A 17,947-nucleotide genomic window follows, 5' to 3' on the forward strand; every position below is an offset into this window, starting at 1 on the left:
CAATAGGATTAACACGACAAAGTCTTTAGTGGAGCAACACAGAACATAATGTCGTTCCAAGCTCAAAGCGGTGTTTGAATCATGATCGTGGCTTCCATAATAAATTATGCCTTCCTGAATCTAAACGACTATATGCCACGGCTGCCATAGTAATGAACAAAACCAAATAAAGTTTCTTTTGTCTGCATATTTGCCTTTCCCACTATTTGATGGCTTTTGTTCGTATTTAATATGGAGCTAATTTAATAAAATCGTGAATAAGTTACAGATGTAATTTCAGAATTTTTACTTGGTTCCCCCTGTTTAGAGCAATACTCACTATGAAAGCATTAGGATAAAAGAAAATAAAAAATAAGAACTGGTGAATTTCGGATACTAGCGATTTTTTCTATCTTTCTAAGTTTCACAAATAGCTCCTACTTATGCAATGCAGATATGAACTATATATCCTATAGTTCCTGGTTTAAAACTACAAAGTTTGTCTTTTAAAATCATCTTCACCTCAAAATTACATTGAGACAAAATTAACGTGGCAGGGATTGAGGCATGGAGATTGCGTCGATGCTGCCCGCACTGGATTCTTTGGTTGGGTACTTTATTTTGTTCATTCATAGCCCGAGTAGCGCTTCTAGGGTACTGCTGCGTTGGTCAAATGCAGTGAGTGGCCTTTGCTGTGTTGGTGGATCCATTACGACGTATTCTTTTCATAGTCAATAGGTAGGCTATGATTAAATCTGTTCAGAAAGTAGAATATAGAATGATAATAATTATTGAACAGTTATAAGCTCTAATACATGCAAAAGTAGCATAAATAGTGGTTTCGTGAATCCTACTATAAGAAACAACTGCATTATAGGTACCAAACCATCTACTTCAATCAATATTTTACTTCTAACGTATTCATATTATTAATTATATCCACAAGATCAAAACACTATGACTTATTTATTTACTGAAAATTAGAAAAAAATTAACTTCTTACGATATGTTGTTTCATTGAAATTAGTATTCGGTCTTCGATACTTTCGATACTTTGATACCTTCGATATTTGAAAGTGTCGAGAGCGATCGATACTTTTTAGCTTTTAGGGGAGTTTTCTTTTTCTTTCTTCCTTTGTTTATAATTTATTTATTTCTTTCCATTGCAGCAATTGATTAGACTTGCACTATATCAACTCTATGGGACCATGTGGTATGCCTATTTTTGTTCTGCGTTTTACATTAATTTGTTGCCTTTTCCACCACTCAGAAATATCTTATAACATAACAGTAGGCTGTAAAATAATCAGTATCCCTGGGAAACAAAACATTTCAATAGTCCCAGTTGTGGGATTGGGAAATTCCTCAGAAGCGGCGTGTAAGGGGAACTCTTATGGAAATAAACATATTGTAAAAGATTTAATATTGCCACCATCCGTCCAGAATTGTTGTTCCGGGCAGGTATAAGACGTGTGAATGAATTCCAGATGTCTAATTAAAAATGGCAAGGCCCAAAACTCCCCAGAAGAGAATTTATTTAAACCATGGAGTTCCTTGCTTACTTCTTAAATAATAGATGATCAATGTGGTGCGAAATATAAGCGTAGTGCAGTATTAAGGTAAGCGTTCACTACATCGTATCGCATTCCTCATACGAATCGCACGCAACGGATATTTGAAGTGCAGTGCGTTCACTGTAACGGCTCCACCTCATCGGATTCCCCTATCAGCTGTTTAAAACATGACGTCGTACGATATTGACATTGCTGAAAAAAAGAGGAGTTGAGGTTAGGTCTATTAATTACGTCTGTTAGCGAATAAGAATTTGTAATTGCTTCATGCGTCTTAATTGAAGAGGAAGAAACGAAAGAAATATTGGTTACATAATATATTTGCAAGAAATGACTTGATTACTGTAATGGGAAGGCCTCGAATTATATAATTCTTCGCAATTTTCTACACGCGAAATAAGTTTTCCGTCTGCCATTTTGGCGCGACACTGAACATGGCACAACATAATAGTAACTGTTGACCAATTAAAATTGATTTATTAAAGAAGGCCATGATCGTACGCATCGGAAAAGTTGCTCATCCGAGAAACGTGGACGGATTTGCCGAGAGGCGATCCGTGCGATACGATGTAGTGAACGCGTTTGCATAACAATTACAGCAAAGATAGTCTTTTTCCGATCCGTGCGATTCGTCCGATGAGTGCGATACGATGTAGTGAAAGCTTACCTTTACACAGTATCGGTTAATGTGTCATTAAGCGCAGATGGCCCTGCGGCGCAAACAATCGCATTCGCTATTATTAAAACTACCTTTGTTACTCCGTTTATTAAGCTTGTATCGAGTATCGAAGCTCTAAAAACAGGTATCGGTTTGACTATCGCGAAATTGTGTTCGACCTATGTCTAATCGGAATTAATATTTTGTATTTCTCAAATGTTTCTTAACATCTAATAAATCATGAACGAAAAGAAAGTAAGAAATCGAGCAATTTAGTCAGAAAACCAATACCAATTTTAGTCATGAGTAATGGAGGTGGTTTCTTTGCTGTGCATGATGACAGAAGGTACACGATTTTAATGACGGTAAAACATGTTACATTGGTGTTAACCAACGTTCTCCATTTTATAATGCCCCTTTATGACTCAGTGCGAAACTTTCGTTATCTGTTTTCTCTCCTGTGCAAATATTGACTAGAGTTAGATAAGAGCTCTTCGTTATCAGCAAGATGAGACTAGAGACAATAATTCGGGTGGAAATTCTGGCGGCTTGGTTGCTGTGAAGATAAGGAAGACAGTAACCTGGATGCAGAACTGTTAAGATGAGCCCATTGTTCGCTCATTACAGAGAATTGAATGATCTGTACTTTGTAATCTATTTGATTACCGTACTTCTGTATTTCTGTTCTCTTTTAATTTCCTTCCCTTTAATATTACCCATCTGTCTCCTTCGTACTTTCTTCTTTCCTTTCCATTATTTTTTCTTCTTCATCTTCTCCTTCAATGTTAATTCTTTTTTCTTTATCCTTCTTTCCTCTTCACATTCTTTTATTTTCCTCCTCCTTCTTTTGCTTACGCTTTCTTTTCTGTATTTTTAATTTCCTTCTCTTTTTCCATATTTCTATCACAGTCTAGTATATACAGTCACGAAGTTTGAATTGTGAGGGTGCTGGGAACAATAGACTGTGCAAGTACTATTTCGAATTGTCTATAATGAGGCGATATTAGCGATCCTGGTGGTTAGCAACTATCTATGGATGCATATTTACTACGTATTCAACTTCGTGACTGTATATAGCCTACTAGACTGTGTTTTTATCTCCTTTTTCCCTTTTCCTCCTACAATCAACAGTAAATCTATTGTCGTATATGAATAAATCTTGTGTATTTCGGCCACACTCAACCTCTGTGATTTCATAAGCTAAAAAATAAATAAAGCAATAAACAATTTATCTCCTTAATTCATATATACAGGATGTTTCAAAAGTGACGGTCAAAAATTTAGGGATGAGAAATAAAAACAAAGAGAAGGAAAAAAATTCCAGTAAACATGGGCCCACCAGTTAACCGTTTACGAGATAGTGCCATCTTTTTGTTGGTTGGTGCCAATCGAGCCACCAGTGAACCGAGCGCCTGGATTCGGTAAAGCGGCAACATTCATGCTTCGTATGCATGCCGCACTCTCCCCATCCCATTTCCTTTTAAGTGTGAGACGATATCTGAACAGACGATATGGTGAACGGTGGATAGGTAGAGGAGGACCTGTACCTAGATCACCAGATTTAAATCCTTTGAATTTTTGTGTATGGGGTTATGCAAAATGTCTAGTTTACACAACAGACCACTTGAAGAATTCAGCATGGGGTTGTAGATGCCTTCCAGCAAATGAGGAATTACCCAGGATTGCTCGAATTCATTCTTGGGTCTTTGCGGAGAAAACTAGACAGATGTATTCAAATGCATGGTCAGCATTTTGAACACCAGCTGTAAAATTCTTCAGTTAATATGTTCATACTGTACTGTAGGCCTACCTTGTTTATCCTCAAACTTACTGTTGTTCAATCAAAATAGTACATTATGCAACGAGCCTATAATGGTAGTAATTAAGACGCGAGTATGATTGTTTATGCTCGACCATGCCGAAATGTAGTAATTATACACCTGGTAGTAGCCCTTTAATGCACCTTATTAAAGTACACCTATTCATTATAATTCAGTTGTTCAGCCAATGAGAAATCACCATTGTACCATTATAAAACCGCAAGTATCGATTATTCTCGGATATGCAATCGAAAGACAATTAGTGAAAAGTCACGGAGGCTGGAAATCCAATACTGTCGCAGAAGGTTATGTTCTGTTACTATAATAATTAGCGTTAATTGTAAATAATATTCAAATAAATTCAATTTGTCATCTCGTTTTTCAATTCCAAATCAATTTCCAGTTTATATCAAGACTAATGTTAGTGCTATTTTCAATTTGTCATCTCGTTTTTCAATTCCAAATCAATTTCCAGTTTATATCAAGACTAATGTTAGTGCTATTCTCTAGATTATATCAAGGTCAATGACATTCGTGCCTCGGAAAAAATCAATACTTTCGCGTCTGCTCACATCTCACAATTCAGGTCAGTTCCGTCCCTCACTTACATAACTATAACATGAATACTTATGAATAATTATAAGTTAGAAATATGGTCGAGCATAAAAAGTAGTATGAAACTTGCCTATAATGGTAATTAAGACGCTCGTATGAAAATTATGAAACGAGCGCTTGCGCTCGCGCTCGTTTCATAAAAATTCTTTTGCGTGTCTTCATTCACACTTCTGTGGTTTTGAAGCCAAAATTATGAATTTTACTATTTCGTGATTAATAAATTAAATAAAATTGTCACTGTTTTTGTTGGAAATAGTGCTTGGTATTCAGCGGGCCACATCCAGCACAAATTAATTATCTCGTAAACGATTAATTTGCGGACCGTTGTTTTCTGGAACATTTTTGCTTCTTTTCGTTTTTACTTCTCATCTGTAAATTTTTGACCATCACTTTTGAAACACTCTGTATATGTAGGCCTATATGTATGTTCTTTCAGCTGTAAATGCCTGGACATAATACGATTATTTTCTTACGGAGAAAGCCCAACTTCAGACCTCCTTGTTCTTCGGCCAAACAACGATACATCCAAAATATCAGCGCAACGTCTCTCTGGGCAGATTCTACTATAAAATTGTTTACGTTTTCAAGTTAAACATTCTGTTTCAAATTGATAAATGAGCAGAACTTTGTATTCCGTGCTTTATGCATTTAGTACGACGTAAGAGAATGGGTGTTTTATTCGTATCCACAAAGGAGAACAGCATAATAAACTTCAGGTATGATCCGAGAGACTTACAGGCTGAAGTCTTCCGATTTTAATAGAATCGACCTGTACGCTATACACCGCTTTACTTCTCACGTTTACTTTGACAGGTTCAACGTGCACGTTCAAAGAAGTCAGCCCGCAATATGTTTCTGATCCATGTGTCTTGAGATGTTGTGACAGGCTGTAGCTTTTTGTTGGTTGTAACATCCTCTCCAGATGTTCCCAACTTGTTTAATATTCGTAGGCATATACTAATCTTATAAGTAAATATTTGCATTTACGTCTTTTTAATATTCTACGCTTCTTCTTTTCTTCGCTTCTTAGTCTGTTACATTTATTACATAATATAATTTTACACAAATATCAAAGTTCTCCATAAGATTTCAAGCTTCCGTTATTATAGTGAAGCGTTTAAATGTTGGGTCCTTCAGTCAGCAGAGAGAATGTCTGTCCTTTAAGCAGAAGAATATTATTGGCTATGGTTCAGATGATATTATTATAGATTAAAATTCAGTGAAGCGGATTAAATTATCCAGAGGAAAACAATGATTTATTTTCATCTGTAAGAAATATATGAAGGAGTGAGAATGATATCGATTATCCGAATACAGATCAACCGAAACATCGGTTAACCGAAAGCGTTCCAGTCGGAAAATTTGAATTTGCGAGCGCGCCATGTAGAAGTTTCGCTAGCGCTGTTTGGGGGATTTAGCGGCAAAAAAAAAAAAAAAAAAGTCTCAGCTCTGAAGCAAGAAAAAAAAAGTTTGGACTTATTTTCCTAAACTGTAGGCCTACTTTAGAGGCCGTTTTGCACTTGTCAAACAAGACTAGTCAGTTTTCTGTGTTATTTGTAAGACGTGTGGTATAAAATATATAGGCCTACTGTATGTACAGATTTGTGTTTAATAACGGTGTTTCTTTGTTTCATAATGCTCCTATGACACTGGTACAATTTGTTTTCGTAAATGATCGGTTATCCGAAAAATCAGTTATCCGAACACTCCCCGTCGCCAATTGTTTCGGATAATCGTTGCTCTACTGTAGTCCTAAGCCACACAGACAAAATTTTACAGGAGAGCTTTTCGAATGAGATAATTTAGGTTCAAAACTAACATTTTCTAAAACAGCCATAGAAAATGTCTAGGGGTAGCTAGCGGTACTCATGATTATCTGATTAGATTTTTTCCGAGTTGTAGGACTGATGAAGGTAGCCTACGGTGGTTCCTGGGACCCATCTCGCTATCGCCAAATTAATCGACGTTAGGTAACAGCGCAATTGATATAGCGTTATTAAATAACAGATATAGGCAAAATTATTAAATGAAGTTTGATGCGCAAGCCATGCTTCAAATACATTACAGGAACAAATGTTTTTGTCGAAATAGACCTGTGAATAAAATTGGTGTAAATAAAATTATCAAATGCAGAAGCAACATTTATTGTTTTCGTCCACACCTGTGGAGTAACGGTCAGCGCGTCTGGCCGCGAAACCAGTTGGCCCGGGTTCGAATCCCGATCGGGGCAAGTTACCTGCTCGAGGTTTTTTTCCAGCAAATGCTGGGTAACTTTCGGTGCTGGACCTCGGATTCATTTCACCGGCATTATCACCTTCATTTCATTCAGACGCTAAATAACCTAGATGTTGATACAGCGTCGTAAAATAACACAATAAAAATAAATTTATTGTTTCCCTTCTTCCCCTTGACGCGCGGTAGTGTCGAGGGGCATAACGCTGCAAGCCGGAAGTTCGAGGGTTCGATTCCCGATAGGGTCATGGATTTTTCCATAGATCTAATCCTTCTAACCTCACTATAATCCTGGGGTCTACTCAGCCTCTAACAGAAATGAGTACCAGGGGAATTCTCTTGGGGTAAAGGCGGCTGGTACGTAGGACTGACATCCCTACTGCCATTAAATGCTGATTGTTTGTAAAGGTGGGAATCTTAACCTCTCGCTACCCACTGGGCAGATTTGGCCTGTCATTGGGTTGTCTTTACTTTACCTTCTTCCTCTCGTGATTAGATTATTGATCCGTTCCAGTTCTCCATATAATTAATGGTCTCCCTACCTACACAGAGTTTTCCTGATTATTAATCAAAACGCACCCAATTCCTAGAAGTGTTAATATAGAAACACTATCCTTTTACAGATCATGAATACGGGCGGAAACTCCGAAAGAATTTTGGGCATGAAAGACTAAATCGTGATCCATAATAACTGAATGAACAGGACTATGGAATATATTCCAGACAGAAAGTCGATTAACAACCGAATTACACATCTCGGATTAAAATACAAAAGTAAAAGTATAAACATAGAGATTTTAGCGTCCAATATAACACACCCCTGACAACGTAGGTGAATTGCTGTTTTCTCAGAAGTGTGAACACACGCGCTAACCTGAATCTGTTCCCATAGTGTTGGTCAGTTCTCAGAACCTGACTTGGTTCAGTGTTGTTGGTACAGCTCGAGGAATGTGCTGAGACTTCTCTTTCCCTTCTCTCCATTATGACGTTCTCTGACACTTCAAGCCTCGAGCGGACTGCAGGCAGTCTTCACGAAGTGCTTTGCTTCCGATGGAGAGATATTCACTGTCATTGTAGAACAAAACTTCTCTTTACGGACACCTCTCATTAGCGGACACTCTTTTTCAAACGGGAAGTTTAAACACATCGGCAGATTTACACATGCTTTTGCACGAAAATAGCTTTCCTATGACAGATATTCTCAATACGCAGACACCGGACACCTAAATATGCGTTCAGAAAGTTCGAATTATTCTCAATAGTGAACATATTTGAACAAACATTCTTTTTCATTCCATAATTCCTGTTAATTACCAAACTATAAATGCCTACAGCTTGATGTCAGAATTAAGGTAATAATTGATAGCTTATATATTATGATGTAGAAATGCATTTACAAACAGGCACTCAGCTACCAATGCGTAGATAATATGATGCCAAGTTGTGCTAATCCGAGGCTGTGATTGAGTGTGGGTTCGAATCTCGATTAGTTCTTTTTTTCGATACCGCTAATTGTATGGCGAATGTCAGGTAATTTCATTGCGAATTCATGGACTCGTGTTACCAAATACAATTACGTTCCGACGCTAGATAACTTCTCAGTTGATATAGGATCATTACATAACCGATTAAAACACATTCATTCAGGTGGTGTCAAAAAGTTAAACACACTATCGAAATTATTAAATGAAGAAAATGTATGCTTTTATTGTTCATTTCTTTTTTCATTTTCACCGTATTCATGTCAAAAATTGAGAGGAGTCAGCGCAACAGTGGTCCAAGCCACTTTTTAATGTAGAAAAAAGCAAGTTAAAGTTAGTCTATATATAGATATAGGCCTAAGTGATATTTTTAAGGGAAAAATTACACGCTTCCTAACAAGCTATATAATAGTGGATTGGTTTATTCCACTTCGTAGGAAGATATTCACGTCAAAATCAATAGAAGGCTCAATATTTAATTTTTCGCATTGATGAGGGTCAGATCACTGTTGCGCTGACCCCCTCAATTTATCAATATATCCTCTGAATTTAATAAGAATAATTAAATAATAATTGCACAAACTTGTAATTAATATTTATGTTTGAAGTACGCTACAGTTCAGAATTATAAAACGAGAAATAATTATAAAAATAAACGTACTATTTAAAATATTCTATGGAAAATAGTCGTTTCTACTGATCTTCTCAATAACGAACACTTTTCCAAACCGGATCTTTTTATTTTTTAACACATTACTATTGATAACGTTAACTTGTTAAGCGTACACTGAACGAGTATATTCCATACGTATATTGTAGACAAATTTTTACAGTTTTCGACAGGCAAGTGGAGCTAGATGTCTTGTGCTTGTCTTAAGTGACGTCAAAACCCATGCAAGAGAGTACTGCGTTTACAGTCGAAGAATGCCCAGGTGGGAATGGTATAATTACAATATCCGATCGTATTATGGCTATGTTTTCTTTGTGTTAGAGCCATTTCCAATAGACATGGACCTGAGTCTATGTGTGTGAGTTATGAGACAGATAGATTTACGGTGACTCTGCCCTGTATTGTCGTGCTTCGTTTTCCCTCACCCCCTCATGTGGTAGCTACTGGTATTAGATTACATTCATTTCCGGCTTTTCCCTTTCAAAATGTTCTAATGTTTCTTCAAATGAAACGGTGGAAATCGAAGTGAGACAAGCGATCAACAGGCTTGGAGCTCATATAAACACTTCCTCTCGGCCCCAGTTTCCCTTTTAAGCAAGCTTTTTCGTGTACCTTTTAATTGTTTCTCCTTCGATTTCCTCATTTATTTATGATTAATTGATTGTCTGATTAGTTGATTGATTGGCTCAGTTATTCACTGGAGAAATATTTACTCGTAAGGAAAAAGCCGTGCATTACTGTCCATCACCACCTGCAGAATCGCTATCTACAGGGAACACGCCTGGATTATTTTTCCGCCGGAAGCTGGCTCTTGTAGTGGGAAATATGACATAATCCAATTATAATTATCCGTAGACATAAGAAACTTTATCTTTCGTGATAAAATTCCAAGTAAAATGTAATAAAATTAAAAAAGAATCACGTCAAGTCTAAAACGCCATGTCATTGACGTAACGTCATAATAACAATGCAACTGTTATTTCGGAGTTAGACGCAGTGATTACATTTTTCCTGTTCTTAGCTTTCTTAATTCCCACCAGTTGCTTACTCGTCTTCCGTTGCAGAAATTTACCTACTATATTATTGCTGAAAAGTTGTACACGAAGAAGATTGAGGGATTCGGGAGTAAAACTCGGTAAGTGATGTTTTAGTGTTTTGAAGGTTATTAGGTAGGTAAATATTTATACATGCAAGAGTTTTTATAGTTAAGCTAGCAGGAAAATAAAATCAGTATACTTCTGTCTTCTGTTAAAATGTTGGAAAACTAATGTAGAATGTAAGATACCATATTATACGCTACATATCTCATTTTTGACCAAAATGTCAGTTATCATGTTTTACGACCGAACCCCTACAAATATTATATGTGATATATATGCCAACGTACAAAACATAACGCTCTCATCATCTGTGCTTCTAGACATGTATAGCATTTTGCATCTCTTAATGAACTTTCCATTCTTGCGCTTGATGTGTATGAATACAATAGCATTTCCCCAATATTTTCCCCATGAACACTGTTTACTATTAGATGGAAATAAGTATTTGTATAAATCTCATATCATGCCAATAAGCAATCAATAGACCTAGAGAAGAATTGATACCAGTGCTACTTACTTTGTGGCCTTGATGTTTCGAATTTTTGCGAACATGAAGCACTCATTTCCTTCAAAATTAATTACCATACACGCTGTAGGTTATTAGATTGTCCCTTCTTTAATCCTTCATCTTCAATACAATCGCTTTAGAGTTGGACATGAGAAAAAAGTCCGCAAAAATTCGTTTTCGTTTGTTTAATGAAAATAACAATTAAACTAATATATTTTCTGCAATAAACAGATATTCTGGTGAAACAATTTACCTTTCCTTCCTAATTAAATATCATAGAAACTATATCAAGAATAAAACATATAAAGTAAGCCTTTCTAAGTTCACCACCTTAAGCAAATTTATTTTTAAATTGATAATGAAGTCATATTTCGAAAATTTGCGTTGCAATATTTATATTAAAGAGCGCCTTAAATAAAAATTTCGTAAAGAATAAGGTACTCCTTCTCATACAAAAACTAAAGAGACAGGGGTATGTAACTGGCGAAGTTAGAACGCATATGTTCCCTGTTTACCTATTGTAGATTTAAATAAATTTGAGTAGACCTACAGATGTAATATATTTTAATAGGCCTACAGAAAAAATGGTCATAGTAGGAATTTAACAATAATAAATTATCAGAGGATTAATAATTTTAGTATTCCTTTACCTATAAAATATCTAAAATATCACTCATTTAAATAGTAATAAAACTGCCAACTGTTTAAAACAATTTCAGGGAAGCAGCAACGAATGATCCTAAGTTGGCCATGGAAGAAGCTGCAGTGGCGAACTTGAGAACAGTTCCAACATTGAATAATAATGTCATAAAGTAGGACATCACTATAGTAAATCTAATTCTAAAAATACAGCCAAAAAGTAACAAAATAGAGTTTAAAATAATATATTACACTTTGTAAAAGGATGAAACGAATAGTCTACTTAGGGAGCATATATTATACCAGCAACCACAGTTAAAATATGGCGACTACCTCATAGCACAGTCTAGTATTTAGTATTTAGTATTTATTTATTTAACCTGGTAGAGATAAGGCCGTCAGACCTTCTCTGCCCCTCTACCAGGGGATTACAACTATAACATGAACAATAAGATTACAATTAATATTAAATTTACAATTACAATTACAATAAAAATTAAAGTACGGCAAGAATACCTGATTAATGAAAGCTAGACATTTTATCATAGAAGTTAAGAACAAAGAATATTTTTGAATTTACTAAATTACAAATTAAACCTACAATAACAAAATTCTATAGTGATGAAATTACCGGATATTGAAATATTTTGTGATAGATTAAGAGAACTATTTACAAGAAACTATGTCTGAACGAGTCTCAATTACTGACCAAGTGCCTAGTAAGTTTGCGTTTGAATTCAATTTTATTTCGACAGTCCCTGATGCCAGCAAGTAACGAATTCCAGAGTCTTGGCAGGGCTATTGTGAAAGAGGATGAGTATGAGGAGGTTCGATGGGATGGTATTGTTAGTATTGTTTCATGGCGAGAGCGTGTGTTCAGATTGTGGTGGGAAGAAAGGTAAGTGAAGCGAGACGACAGGTACGAAGGAATAGAAGAGTTCAAGATTTCGAAGAGAAGGAGAAGTGAATGTAAATTTCTTTTCTTATCTAGTTTAAGCCAACCTATTGCTTCCAGTCACGAAGCTCAATACGTAGTAAATATGCATCCATAGATAGTTGCTAACCAGTAGGATCGTTACTATCGCCTCATTACAGACAATGCGAAATAGTACCGGCACAGTCTATTGTTTCTAAAACCCTCACAACTCTAGCTTCGTGACTGTATATACTAGACTGTGCTCATAGCAAGAGATACTGTACTGGTAATGTACCTTGTATATTCAACGAAATTCTAACGCAGTCAAGTTACTGCTACCAACTTTTGACCAAATATCGTATCAATGAAAAAGATGAGTAGCGAACTTTGGAGACCTGACGAACTTAGAGATACCTATTTTATTAATATAGTATTGCACGTTTCCCATTTCCGTTTCTGTCCAAGTGGGTCTAAGGTTCATACACAATATTTTTAATTTAATTCCACCTCCGGAGCTGAAAATGCTCTTATCTCACCCCTCGACTCTCATACGGGATGTACGCATAATAGTTCAACTACGGATTGAATACAGAAGGACTTTCGTCCGTCCCCTTTATAGACACACGCACAATGTGATTTTATCTGCTTCTCGTCTTATTTTCTCTATAAGATGATGTCTCATGAAATACCTATGCTATATTCAGGGTTACGAATTTCATCATCTAACTGTTTAATACGGATACAACTAGGGCCTATAATATTAAAATGTGCAAAATTAGCTCAAACACGTGCACTATTTTTTTCCAAGCTGATTGGCTTTCTTTCACCATCTAAAACAAGAAACGAATCGCAATTCATAATCATTGTGTGTCGGATACTCATCATGGAAAAATTGTGTCTGTTTTTCAAGATAAATTTGTAAAGATAGAAACTCCTTTCAAGATATTAGTGGTGTGTAAATTTCATGCTATTCTGAATGATAAGGGCTAAACCTACCGTTACGTCGACCTGAGAAAACTTTTACGCTGATCCCCTAAATAGACGCATTCCTTATTCACACTACCTGACTACACTAAGGTTCGCTGAGTATCCAAATTTCGATCAGGCAATCCCACTTGCCCTAAACCAATATGTGCTTGCGTAGCCAGTCAGCAATCGGGGATACTGTGAAATGATAATGGAATGGAAATCGAACAGAATGATAAGTTATTCATGTCTAAACTGGGCAAATGGAAGAATCTTGAAAAAATCCTCAATTGTAACCTTATCCACCACAAGTGTCATTTCTAAACCTCACCGGGACTCGAACCCGGATCGAAGGACTAGAATCTAGATCACTCAGCCAAAGGAGGAACTTGGTACGTACTTAAAAGACGAGAATCGCTACACAGGAAAAGGCAAGTCTTTAGGTAGACCTATGTTCGAAGACAAAAGAGAAAAAGGGAAGATTAAGTACAGTATGCACCAGAAATTTGAATGTATGAAGAGAATACTGATATTTTATTTAATTAGTATTCTAGTTTTAGTCTTATGTCAGTATAACAAAACAGTTAATTTTAAAGTCGTTTTCAAGAACTATTTCTAAATTTTATTTATTATTAGTTCATTGTTAGTTAAAATACGCTATATTAAAGTAGATATTTATCAGAATATGATATAGATATTTAAAAGTATAAAAATATTCTAGTAGATCTAGAAGTACGCTGAAATTTATCCGAAATAATAAAAGTTGTGGTTAATACAAATAATCAATAAATGGATAAAAATCGTTGAAAATATATGGAAATGCTTGAACTTCCTAACTCTGACTATAACAACACATATCGTCGTTGTTCCTGCAACAACTCCTATGTGCAAAATAGGTCTATAACATATTTCAGTAAGAAGAAAAAACACATTTATTCATCCTAGGGCAGCCGTATATAGGAACTGTGAATTCTTATATTTTCGAAACGAAGAAATATAATTACATATAGGAGATTTTATTATTTGCTGTATCGCTATTTAAGTTATTTAATAGAGAAAAAATCTGAAAATCGATAAATATGTCACATAGGAATTAGTGCAGGAACAACGACGATATACATGTAGTTCTACATACATACATACATACATAATGTCAGGTCTTTCACTGCAAACCCAGCATTCTCCAAGTTTTCCTATTCTCCGCCTTCCTCTTAGTCTCAGCATATGATCCATATAAGTTATCTTAATATCATCTATCATCTGATATCTTTTTCTGCCACGAACTTTTCTCCCGTTCAACATTCCTTCCAGTACATCTTTCAGTAGGCAGTTTCTTCTTAGCCAGTCACCCAGTCAATTTCTTTTTCTGATGATTTATAGCATTATTATTTCTATGTAATTTTATATGTAATATATTTAAGAACTTGTAAATAATTCAAATTATTGTAGTAGACATGAGTGTTAATTTTAAGTAGCAAGACTGGGTTACCCACGTCAATGTAATTTTATATGTAATATATTTAAGAACTTGTACATAATTCAAATTATTGTAGTAGGCATGAGTGTTAATTTTAAGTAGCAAGACTGGGTTGCCCACGTCAATGTAATTTTATATGTAATATATTTAAGAACTTGTAAATAATTCAAATTATTGTAAATAGATATAAGTGTTAATTTTAAGTAGCAAGACTGGGTTACCCACGTCAATGTAATTTTATATGTAATATATTTAAGAACTTGTAAGTAATTCAAATTATTGTAGTAGATATAAGTGTTAATTTTAAGTAGCAAGACCGGGTTACCCACGTCAATGTAATTTTATATGTAATATATTTAAGGACTTGTAAATAATTCAAATTATTGTAGTAGATATAAGTGTTAATTTTAAATAGCAAGACTGGGTTACCCAAGCTATAACTATAACCCTATGTACTTTCGGGTAAAATAGGGTTCAAGAAATTGTATATTCAAATAAATATTCTTTCTCACCCATTCTTAATAGCACAGCTTCATTTCTTACACTGTCTGCCCATTTAACACGCTCCATTCTTTTCCATATCCACATTTCAAGTGCTTCTAGTCGCTTCTCTTCACTTCGTCGTAATGTCCATGTTTCTGTCCCATACAATGCCCCGTGGACTTCGAAGTAGCTAGTTAGCTACAACTAGCTCTCACCAGTTTATAGCCACAAATTGACATCCTCGGTTGCAAATTTCATGTTCTGCCATCATGATAGGAAAAAGTTGTAAAAACAAGCATCGAAGATCAGCCTCGTAGGGACCGTGCGAGGAAAAGTAATGGACTTCGTTTTCTGGGACGCAGACGATTCTGAGGTGATTGATTCTGGTGGAATTTCTTGAACCTGGACAAACCATTAATGCTGCTTGAAACTATCATCCTACAGCACGACAACGCGAGATCCCACATTAGAATGGAATGGAATTTAAGCGAGGGGGACACAGGTGGCCCAGCACTGCGACCTGTTGAGATCTGTTGCGCTAACCCTCGCTATGGAATGAGTTGAGTGCCACAGATCCCCTACGCGCACCAACACAACCACATGACTCCCTAGCGACTGGTCCCTACAGCCAACAGAAATCCATATACCATTCCTGCTTCGACAACATAGACAAATAACAGACGGTTCGACAACTTCCCCCAAGGCCCCCTGTCGGTCCGAGGGGAAACTCCTCCCCCGAATAGGTCCGCCTCGGGTGCTCATTGCAGAAGCCATCCAATGTCGTTGAGCTACATTCCACGGAGGCCGGTCGAGAGAGTCAGTAGTTCCGGGAGGCCGCCTGCAGAGTGATCTGAAAAACCAGAAACGGGATGATGAGGAAAGGATGATGGGGAGGGAAGGAAGTGGCGAAGATGAGTGGGGTTCCAATCGCGTGATAAAGTTACCTGATATTCATCCATAGGAGTGAGGGAAAAGTCCCGAAAAAATCTCACCCAGGCAACTCGTCCTGACCGGGAATCGAACCCGGGACCGCTGGGTTAGACTCGCTAACCCCTCAGCCACAACGGTGAGATTCCACATTGCTCGTGACACCATGGAAGAAATTCGGAAAATGGGACGGGAAGTTCTTCCGCATCCCACCTACAGTCCCGACTTAGCATTCTCCGATTGTCATTTTTGGTGCTATGAAGAGAGGCATGCGAGGTCAACGATACGAAACGATGGAGGACATCAAGAAAGCAGCGTGTCAGCATTTCCCCAATGCTGTAACGGAGTTCTATAGTATGGGAATTTTCAAGCTCCCAAAACGGTGGGGAACAGGGACGTCGCTAGGGGAGTGCGAAAGGATGCGCAAGCACCCCATAAAAAATCGGAGCACCCCTTTCCGCACCCCAAAGGGCAATTTATTAAAAAAAAAATACTGGGCATAAGTTATTTTGAAGAACAAAAACAAACAATTTCTTGGATGTGAAAAAATTACGTCCCTTAGTGTATCGTTATGGATGTGAATAATAATAATAATAATAATAATAATAATAATAATAATAATAATAATAATAATAATAATACAAAGTAATATTAATAAACAGATGTATAGTATGCGCGCAAGTGCATGAGAGAACATTTTGGTTTTTTTTGTACCACATTTTTACAGCTCGCACCCCATTTTTAAATCTCGCACCCCATCTGCACCCCCTTCTTGCTCTGATCCTGGCGACGTCACTGGTGGGGAAAATAAAGAAAAGTCTGAAAAATAAGGTGATGTATTTGTTTTTCCAAAAGTAAATTAGTCTGATTTATATAAAAAAATTGTTGCTCATGATTTTGAGTGTGACCTTCTGTAATACGACTCACGTTAAATGGGATCAGCACGACACCGTCGGGACAAATATGGAATTACACATGAAATACAAATTGTCAATGTTGTGCTTTATTTGTTATTCGTATGTTATTTCCCGAAGCAGTTCCTTCTCCGTCCCTGTCACCCCGTGAAAGTGCTCGGCCCTGACGGCCCTGACTGCAAGCCAGACCGCACCCCCCGCACGCCGCTTGCCCGCCCGCCCGCCTCGCGGCTTGCTGGGAGAAATCACATCCTTTCTTCCTCTCGTGATGTCACTCAGTGTGTGTGTCACAAGGCGGCGCGGCTTGGTGCTGTTCAGGTGTTGCGTTGCTATGGAGAGTAACAAGAAGGTAAGACAGCTCTCGTTCCTACTCAAATTCTTTGAGGCATGCTGCAGTTTTGAAACGTCCAACACCATCAGTAATCCATGGACACATGATCATTTGTTTGGGTAACTAAAAGTTTGTGAAAACAGAGACATAGTGTATATTATACATTTTGTTAGACAAAATGGTGGGGATGTTTATTTGTGAAATAAAAAGAAAACTTTGTATATATTGCGCTAATTTTTAAATTAAAAGAAAAAAATCAGCTATTAAAATCTCAATGATTTCAACATATATTTCGAGAGGGTGGGTGTTACAGGTAGGAATAGCCTATAGCCTTTGTCTTTATGAAAATAATTACTTCTAGGATATTATCCTTTCCTGTCCACAATCCGTGGGAATTATGTATTAACACTATGAATTTACAAGTAGGTGATGCAAATTCATTGATTGAGATAACACAGCACAACGAAATTCACAAGAAGCTGCACTACAGAACACGTTATGAAACCAATTTATATGGAAATAGTTGCTACATTAGTTTCTTTTAAAAGTAATACATTTGTCTTATTTAAAACTTACATATCCAAATTATATTAATTTATTGTGAATGAAATATTGTGTAGCTGCATCATAGTGTTTACGTCCGGAAACTCGTCTCCCTTT

General features: G+C 36.6%; 1 protein-coding gene across 3 annotated transcripts in view; it reads left to right on the top strand.

Moving 5' to 3' along the window:
* Nucleotides 1-17,164: 17,164 nt before the first annotated feature.
* Nucleotides 17,165-17,947, top strand: part of LOC138696731 (uncharacterized) — a 46,285-nt gene continuing 45,502 nt past the window's right edge. For all 3 annotated transcript variants that reach the window (XM_069822079.1, XM_069822076.1, XM_069822077.1), the window contains exon 1: nucleotides 17,165-17,305. The gene's annotated coding sequence lies outside the window, so the exon portion shown is untranslated. The remainder of the gene's footprint in view (nucleotides 17,306-17,947) is intronic.

Source organism: Periplaneta americana, chromosome 3, assembly GCF_040183065.1.
Source record: "Periplaneta americana isolate PAMFEO1 chromosome 3, P.americana_PAMFEO1_priV1, whole genome shotgun sequence".
NCBI lineage: Eukaryota > Metazoa > Arthropoda > Insecta > Blattodea > Blattidae > Periplaneta > Periplaneta americana.